Source organism: Glycine max, chromosome 10, assembly GCF_000004515.6.
Source record: "Glycine max cultivar Williams 82 chromosome 10, Glycine_max_v4.0, whole genome shotgun sequence".
NCBI classification, from domain to species: domain Eukaryota; kingdom Viridiplantae; phylum Streptophyta; class Magnoliopsida; order Fabales; family Fabaceae; genus Glycine; species Glycine max.
Genome location: NC_038246.2, coordinates 33,202,873 through 33,211,314, shown reverse-complemented (window position 1 = coordinate 33,211,314; position 8,442 = coordinate 33,202,873).

Here is an 8,442-nt window from a genome sequence, read left to right as displayed (position 1 = left end):
GAAGTTGCTGAGGAAGAGGAAGATGCAGCAGAGGATACAGAATCAGATGATGATGATTCTGAAGCCACCCCATGATCATCAGACCGTTATTTTTGTTTTTACTGGCTATAGGGGCATGTCCCTTTGAACAATTGATTACTATCGGTCTGTAATATTTGCACCTTAAGTTCATGCATTCTACTTTTGTCAAATTCTGTCTAAAAAGGGGGAGTAATAGTATTATGCTTGCTATTATGCATGATTTTGAGTAGTAGGATACTATGTATGCAATAGTAGTTTGATACGATGTATGGCAGTAGGATACGATGTATGCATGATTCATGATTTTGAGGGGGAGTTGTATGTATATGACTTTGAGGGGGAGACTGCTGCTGCTGAGGATGACTGATGTAAGCTACTAGAAGCTGATAGAAGATGCTGCAGTAAGAGCATGAAGACAGGGGGAGCAGAAAGCTGATGTCACAAGAGATGTCTTGACATCCTGGAAAGACTAGTAGCTGATAGAAGATGCTGCAGTAAGCATGAAGACAGGGGGAGCAGGAGCAGAAAGCTGATGTCACGTGAGATGTCTTGACATCCTGGAAAAGACTTGAAGATTTGCAACTTGCAGAATTTCCGCTGTGCTTGATGACTCTGATAATGGAAGTTGCTGATCCCACTTGCATAACTGCTCGTACCTGCTCAGGAAGTGTCTAAGTATGTTTTAGACAAAATTTGCCAAAGGGGGAGATTGTTAGTGCTTAGCTCTACGGAGTTTTAAAAGATTGGCTAAGATTTTGTTAAAACATAAGCACTTAGACAATGAAGGAAAGCTGGAGTTGCTGCACATGATGTCCAACGTTATGTCAAGGAATAAGATCGGGCTGCACAATGCACAAGGCAAGATAAAATGACAAATGAAGAATTGAAGTTGCAGGATCCACGATGTCGGATACAATGTCCTGACATCCTGCCCGAGAATACTGGAGTTGCTGTACAATGCAAGATAAAAGTCAAGTGAAGAAGTGAAGCTGCAGGATCCACGATGTCGGATACGATGTCCTGACATCCGGCCCGATAATACTGGACATATAAATCTGTTATATCTTTAACAGATTATTGTGCAGTTAGCAAGAGATTAGATGATCTATCTTTAGGAACGAATTAAAAGATAATTAAAGTTCGAATTTCAAAGTAGAAGAGTTCGTTCAGGGATTAAAGATTAAAGATAAAAACTAAAAGATCAAACTGTATCTTTTAGATCTTTAAGTGCAGATTTTCAGGAAAATGATAGATCTCATCCAGCACAAGCAGTTGCAGCCCAGAAACGCACATTGCTATATAATCATGGAGGCTGCACGAGTTCTGTACCAAGTCCGGGATTGAAGAGTTATTTTGTGAGTTTTGGGACTTGAGTGTTTTGTGAGCCACCTTGATGGTACCCTAACATCAAGTGTTGGACCTGAGTGTGTAGAGTTGATCTCTAGTGTGTAGAGTTGATCTCTTTTGTTCAGAGTTGATCTCTGGTGTGTCTTTGATTTAATTGTAAACTCGGGAGAGTGAGTGAGAGGGAGTGAGCGGGGTTTCTCATATCTAAGAGTGGCTCTTAGGTAGAGATCGCACGGGTAGTGGTTAGGTGAGAAGGTTGTAAACAGTGGCTGTTAGACCTTGAACTAACACTATTTTAGTGGATTTCCTCCCTGGCTTGGTAGCCCCCAGATGTAGGTGAGGTTGCACCGAACTGGGTTAACAATTCTCTTGTGTTATTTATCTGTTTAATCTGTTTATACAGTCAAACACAATCTGCATGTTCTGAAGCGTGATGTCGTGACATCCAGTACGACATCTGTCCCCAGTATTAGAATTTCAGATATGGAAACCAGAAACTACAGGACAGTACTCTACTAAAAGCGCATATTACCTGCTGCAAGAAGCCACAGTAGGGGACACCCTGGATGAGGCACTAGAGGATCTATGGAAGCTAAAAATCCCAGCAAAAGCTCAAATTTTTGCATGGAGATTGATCAAAGACAGGCTACCAACCAAAGCTAATCTGAGAAGAAGACAAATCCAGATGAATGACACAATCTGTCCTTTATGCAGAAGTAAGGAGGAGGAAGCCTCTCACCTATTTTTTGATTGCCCATAGACACAACCCTTATGGTGGGAATCCCTCTCCTGGATTCAAACCAGGGGAGCTTTTTCTATTAATCCAAGACAACATTTCATGCAGCAAACAATTGGCATAAATGGTGGAAAGCAGTATTCTAGATGGAAGTGCTGGTGGGTGGCCCTATCTTGGTCTATTTGGCAGCACAGAAATCGAAATGTCTTCCTAAATGAACCTTTTGATGGAAGCAAGCTGCTGGAAGATGCAATATTTCTAATCTGGTCATGGCTTAGAGGGTTTGAGAAAGATTTTGTTGACTCATATACCTACTAGTCTAGTAATCTACCAGTAGCTTTTTGTATATAGGATAGAAAAGATGGGTATTTCACTGTAGCAATATATCAGGTCTGCAATCTGGATCTTCACACTAGTGGATCCAGCAGCATACCTAGCACTAATATTGTAATTATAGTACCTCTGGTACTTTCATTCATTTATAATATAATATATTTTGGCTGATAAAAAAAACTATAATAGAATGTCATCCACAAATCAGAACTATTCCCTATCAGAAAATAACAAACATAATAAGTGTTAACAACCAGTAATCATGGTTCTTTATTAAGCTCAATAAGAATCTAATCCGTGATGTATATTCATTATCAAACATGTTAACACAAATACGGACAACAATCTCACAATTATTGTCCTTCACCTCCTATCAAAGCAACAAAAATCCATGCCTCCAAACAACAAAAACTGGATACAAACTTAAACAAACAAAAACTGGATACAGAAAGAACACTGTACTTACCTAGGATCAGCTCCAGACAAGGATAGATATACCCACCCAGTTGGCTTCACGAGTTCCACGGTCTTAATCTCCTAAAAATGTTCCCAAAGTCAACACCAAATAATTAAGCATAATCATCCAAATCAAACCCAAACCAATAAAATAAAAATTTACCTTCAAGTTGTGAAAACCATCACCGGCAAGGATGGAAACTTTGCTTGGCGTGTAACTCTCGTCAAGCTTGAAAACCACGTAAAGCACAATCAACTGCCACAACAAAATGAAACCCCACATTACAATTCTTATTGATACTTTTATATGGTTAGCCAAGTGGACAAAATGACCCAATAATTTGATAAGAACCTTCGGACAATGCCACCGCACTGATTAAGAACTTAATAAGAAGAGCAACAAACTAAGGTAGAGCTCATACCTTGTTAGCTGGCAGTGTAGAAAGCTTTGAGCTTTGAGCACCCACGACTGTTCCAAGAGCAGTCTAGGGTTTTCTTCGACCCACAGTTCCAACAGCAATGCATGGTTTTCTTCGACTTTTCTTCGATAGGAGGTTCTGTGGGTTCCAGCGAGCGGTTTCCGACAGTATTGAAATGAATGTGGGTGTCGACTGAGCGGTTTCCGGCAGATTTCGGGTGGGAGGAGAAAGAGAAGAGAGAGTGCAGCAGGGTTTTCGAGCGCGCGAGTTGTGAAATTTCAACACGTTTTAACATATTAACATAACAACATCAACATCAGTTTTTTAAGGATAACCGATGTTAGGATGAATCTGTTAACATCGGTTTTGTAAAAATCGATGTTAACTTCAACAAGGTAACATCGGTTTTTTAAAAAACCGATGTTAACATCAACTCCTTAACATCGGTTTTGACAAAACCGATGTTAACACTATGAAGTTAACATCGGTTTTTCCAAAATCGATGTTACCATATTCATCTTAACATGATGTTCACATCGGTTTTTTAAATAACCGATGTTAACATGAAGTAGTTAACATCGGTTTTGCTAAAACCGATGTTAAGTAACTCCATTTAATTACAAAAATGCCACCGCACTTTCGTTAACATCGGTTTATGAAATAACCGATGTTAATGAAGCGATGTTGAAAGCCTTTTTTTTAGTAGTGTCCTCAGGTGTAATTGTATGTTGTTGTTGAGGAACATGATCACCATCGTTGTCATCATCATCACCACCACCACCACCATCATCATCATTGTTATTGTTATTATCATCATCATCCTCCTCCTCATCTTCATGACCCATGTCACGCATTTGAGTGGGCAAAGATGTAACAAGAAGTCGACGGTGGTAGATTATATGCAGATGGTGGAGTGTTGAAAGTGGTGACAAAACATTTGTGAGGGGTTGTAAAAAACATTTGAGGTAGAAGAGACTTAAAATGATTATTGAGACGTATATGATGAGAACCCTACTGGTTTGACATCCTTGAGACACATTAAAGTTTATCAACATCACTTTCATTCCCTTAGAAGTGAAGACACATGGTTTTAATATTTAGGTCCACATTTTATGCCTGATTCTTCGAAATGATGACAGACATTAGGCATGCCGGCCACTACTCGAATATATAATGAGATGGACGAAACAATTTCAAATAGGCCTAAGAAATGTTCATTATGTAGAAGTAAATGACATAATCGTACTAACTGTCCATATAAACAAGTACATGACTAATCTAACTTGTACTTTTTATGTTTTTCTTTCATTTGTATTTTGCGTTTTATATTAATGTATTAATAATGTTATTTTTAATTTTATTATGTATTTTTATTAATAGATTATCTAAATTTTAAATAAACAAAAACATTTAAATAAAACAATATTAAAAATATATAACATATTTTAAATAATAAAATATTAAAATAAATTAATAACATATAAAATAAAACTATAAAAAAATTATAAATTTGAAAAAAAAACTTATACATTAAAATAAGAAAAAAAAAGTGGTTTACAACTTTAAAGTTGTAAAAAAAAAGTTTTATGAATTTAAAGTCGTAAAACAAAAAAAAAGGTTTTACAAATTTAAAATTGTAAACAAAAAAAAAATTCCTACGACTTCAAAGTCGTAATTTTTTTTTAATTGAAGTCGTAAATAATTTTATAACTTCAGTTAAAAAAAATAAAAAATCATAATATGTGTTACGACTTTTTACTCAAAAATCGTAACACCTACTTACTTCCGATTGAAAATTAACGAAAAAATATATTCCTTTTGATAAAAAAAAACCATCATATTGAGTGTCCGTGCGAACCAATTGAACTAGATCAAAAGAACAATGAATGTAGACTGATTTATATAATAACAAAAGCAGTATCTTAATTAGTAAATAACAAGATTATAAAGCGAGTCCAATAGAAATAAAGCAAGACATAACAAATATCATGATATTAAAATTTTACAATTCTAAGAGTATATGATGGACATTTAATCGAACAGGCGGACATCATTTTCCTGAGTGGTAGAATACACTAGTGACTAGTTTATTGACTAGTTTATGTAAGTGTCTATTTAAAAGGAATGAAAATAAAAGAAAATAAAATTGAAAAGAAAGAAAATATGTATAACGATATATTTTTTTGTTTGGTTAAAGAGATAAATGAAAAAAATTAAAATAAAATTTGACTTCAACTAATAAAAGTTAAAACTTTTCTTTCTTTTCACTTTCTCTCTAATTTAAATTTCAGAATTTTCATTTTTCCCCATTTTCTTTTCTCATTATCAAACATAGGGTAAAACTTACGCAGATCTAGAATACGAGCAAAAGGAAACTTAAGAGCAAATCAAGATTAGCGGAATAATATGAGCAAAAACTAAACAATTAATTGTTAGATAATCATACTTCAGGGTTGCTTCCTTTTATTCTTTCAATTATGAAAACTAGTAAGCAAGAAATGAGACACCCCAGCAAAAACCCTAACAGTGATCTTCACTAGGATGAATTAATAAATCCAAGTAAAAGATGTGATATAAAGAGAATGGATTAAAGGAGTAGTTATATAAACCTCCGTTAATTAATAGATCATGCAAAGAAACATGAATTGCTTGGAGGGTTCAGTGCCATCAATGTTAAGTTTCAAACTGATGCAATATTCTTCTAATGAGTATAACCATAAAAGGATGCAAAATGTGAGATGCAAATTCACTCCACAAAAATAAGAGTGTTGTTCACAACAATCCCGAGCCCCAATATGATCTCATGAATAAAAAATTTCAAAAAAACCCTTTGAATAAATTGTTTACTGTATTTAGCTACACTTAATTTCACTTTCAAGATTGATGTAGAGATCAAACAACAAAAGACGAATGAAAAAATCCATGTTAAAGAGAGAACACCCAGTGACCCGGATGTCAAAAGTTATAGTAACATTCACTTTAAAATAACACCAGAGAAAAATATTAGAATTGAAACAATATCTCTTGCCTTTCTATAATTTAGGGCCTTCCCTGCTTTTCGTATGAAAGGAACACCTGATACAAAAAATATTATATTTCTTTCAGGCACGGGCCAAAATGAATATGAACTACTTTATTTTTAAAATTTTTAGCAAAAAAGAAATTAATGAACATTTTAAATGACTATGAACTAGCTCCAGGATCATATTTTTTTAGGAAGGAAATGCTGAACATTTTATCTCAACTTCCCATCTATTATCTTAGAGGAGAGATAATATAAAGTCATATTTTTCCTTATTTAATTAGATTATCTTGGAAGAAAATTTGAAATTTTATGAATTCAAATGGACCTCTATAAAAGAGATCAAGAGATCATCACAGTTCACGTAAATCAATTGAATTCCAACCTATATTATGATATATGCTTACCTCAATGTTTCTAACTTAAGTGTCAGAGTGCATTAGTAGATACATTGAACCATCGTTTGTGGATGAGCTCACGGAGGAATGCTTCCATGAGAAGGTTTGGACAAATCCAGTAAAAACATTTGCCGCCTACCGTGGGATGATGGAAAACTTCTCCTTCGACCACGATCAATGACAGTGAATGACTTGCATCCACCTTGTTTGGAATGCCCCTAAAAACATCCCTACAACCAACCAAGGAATACCACCACAGGGAAAACTCAATAATCTCCCTCCCACTTTTCTTTTTCTCCTTTAAAATGCAACTCCATTTTGTTATTTTTCGCGACTCGCGCTAAACACACCTTCAAATGATATCAGACTTTACATGTGACTTCTTCGCACTAAGCGAGTGTTGTCTGTTGAGTGATTGTGTCGTGTTGGCCGCATGTGGGGTGCTGAGCGAGAGTCTCCAGACTTTCAACTTCTCTTTCAAGCTTTATTATGTGTTTCTGCAACAAATACATCACCAAAACAATGTAACTTAACCAATTTAAGCACCTACTGGGCACAAATTCAAATGGTGCCAAAATCTTAATTATTCACACAAAAAGAAGCAATAAAAGAGGGAAAATCTGACACTTTTTTTATAACTTAATTACAAATCATACCTATGTATCACAGTTATCAAACTCCCCCAAATTTAAAGCTTTACTTGTCCTCAAGCAAAAGTAAACTAACTACACTAAGTTAGATCAATGACAATGTTTAGAATGGACCAACCACAATACATGAGATAACTACGTAACATTTCAATAATTTCAATTGCCAACTCTCAAGTTCACTGATGGAAGCTTGCTTGTGGGACTTCTATGGAGGCTGGATCTTTGAGCTTCAATGAGGTCCTTTAATGATGATTTTCCACCATGGAGATGTAGCGGAAGACAAAGGAGAAGAGGTGAGAGGAGGCTCCATCCACTAGGGAATAAGCCATGGAAGAAGGAGCTTCACCACCAAGATGAGCCTTGGATAAGAAGCTTGGAGAGGATGCTTCAATGGAGGAAAAGAAAGAGGGAGAGAAAGAGAGAGGGGGGAGCACGAAATTGAAGGAAGAAAAAGGGAGAGAAGTTGAACTTTGAGATGTGTCTCACAAGACTCTCATTCATCAAAGTTTCAACAAGTGTTACACATGATTCTATTTATAGACTAGGTAGCTTCCTTGAGAAAACTTCCTTGAGAAGCTTCTTTGAGAAAACTTCCTTGAGAAGCTTCTTTGAGAAAACTTCCTTGAGAAGCTAGAGCTTAGCTACACACACCCCTCTAATAACTAAGCTCACCTCCTTGATAAGCTTCCTTGAAAAGATTCCTAAAGAAGCTAGAGCTTAGCTACACACACCTCTCTAATAGCTAAGCTCACCTCCTTGAGATGAGAAGCTAGAACTTAGCTACACACCCTCTATAATAGCTAAGCTCACCCCCATGACAAAATACATGAAAATACAAAAAAAAAGTCCCTACTACAAAGACTACTCAAAATGCCTCGAAATACAAGGCTAAAACCCTATAATACTAGAATTGCAAAAATACAAGGCCTAAATGAAGGGAAAAAAAACCTATTCTAATATTTACAAAGATAAGCGGGCTCATACTTAGCCCATGGGCTCAAAATCTACCCTAAGGCTCATGAGAACCCTAGGGCCTTCCCTTGGATCTCTGGCCCAATCT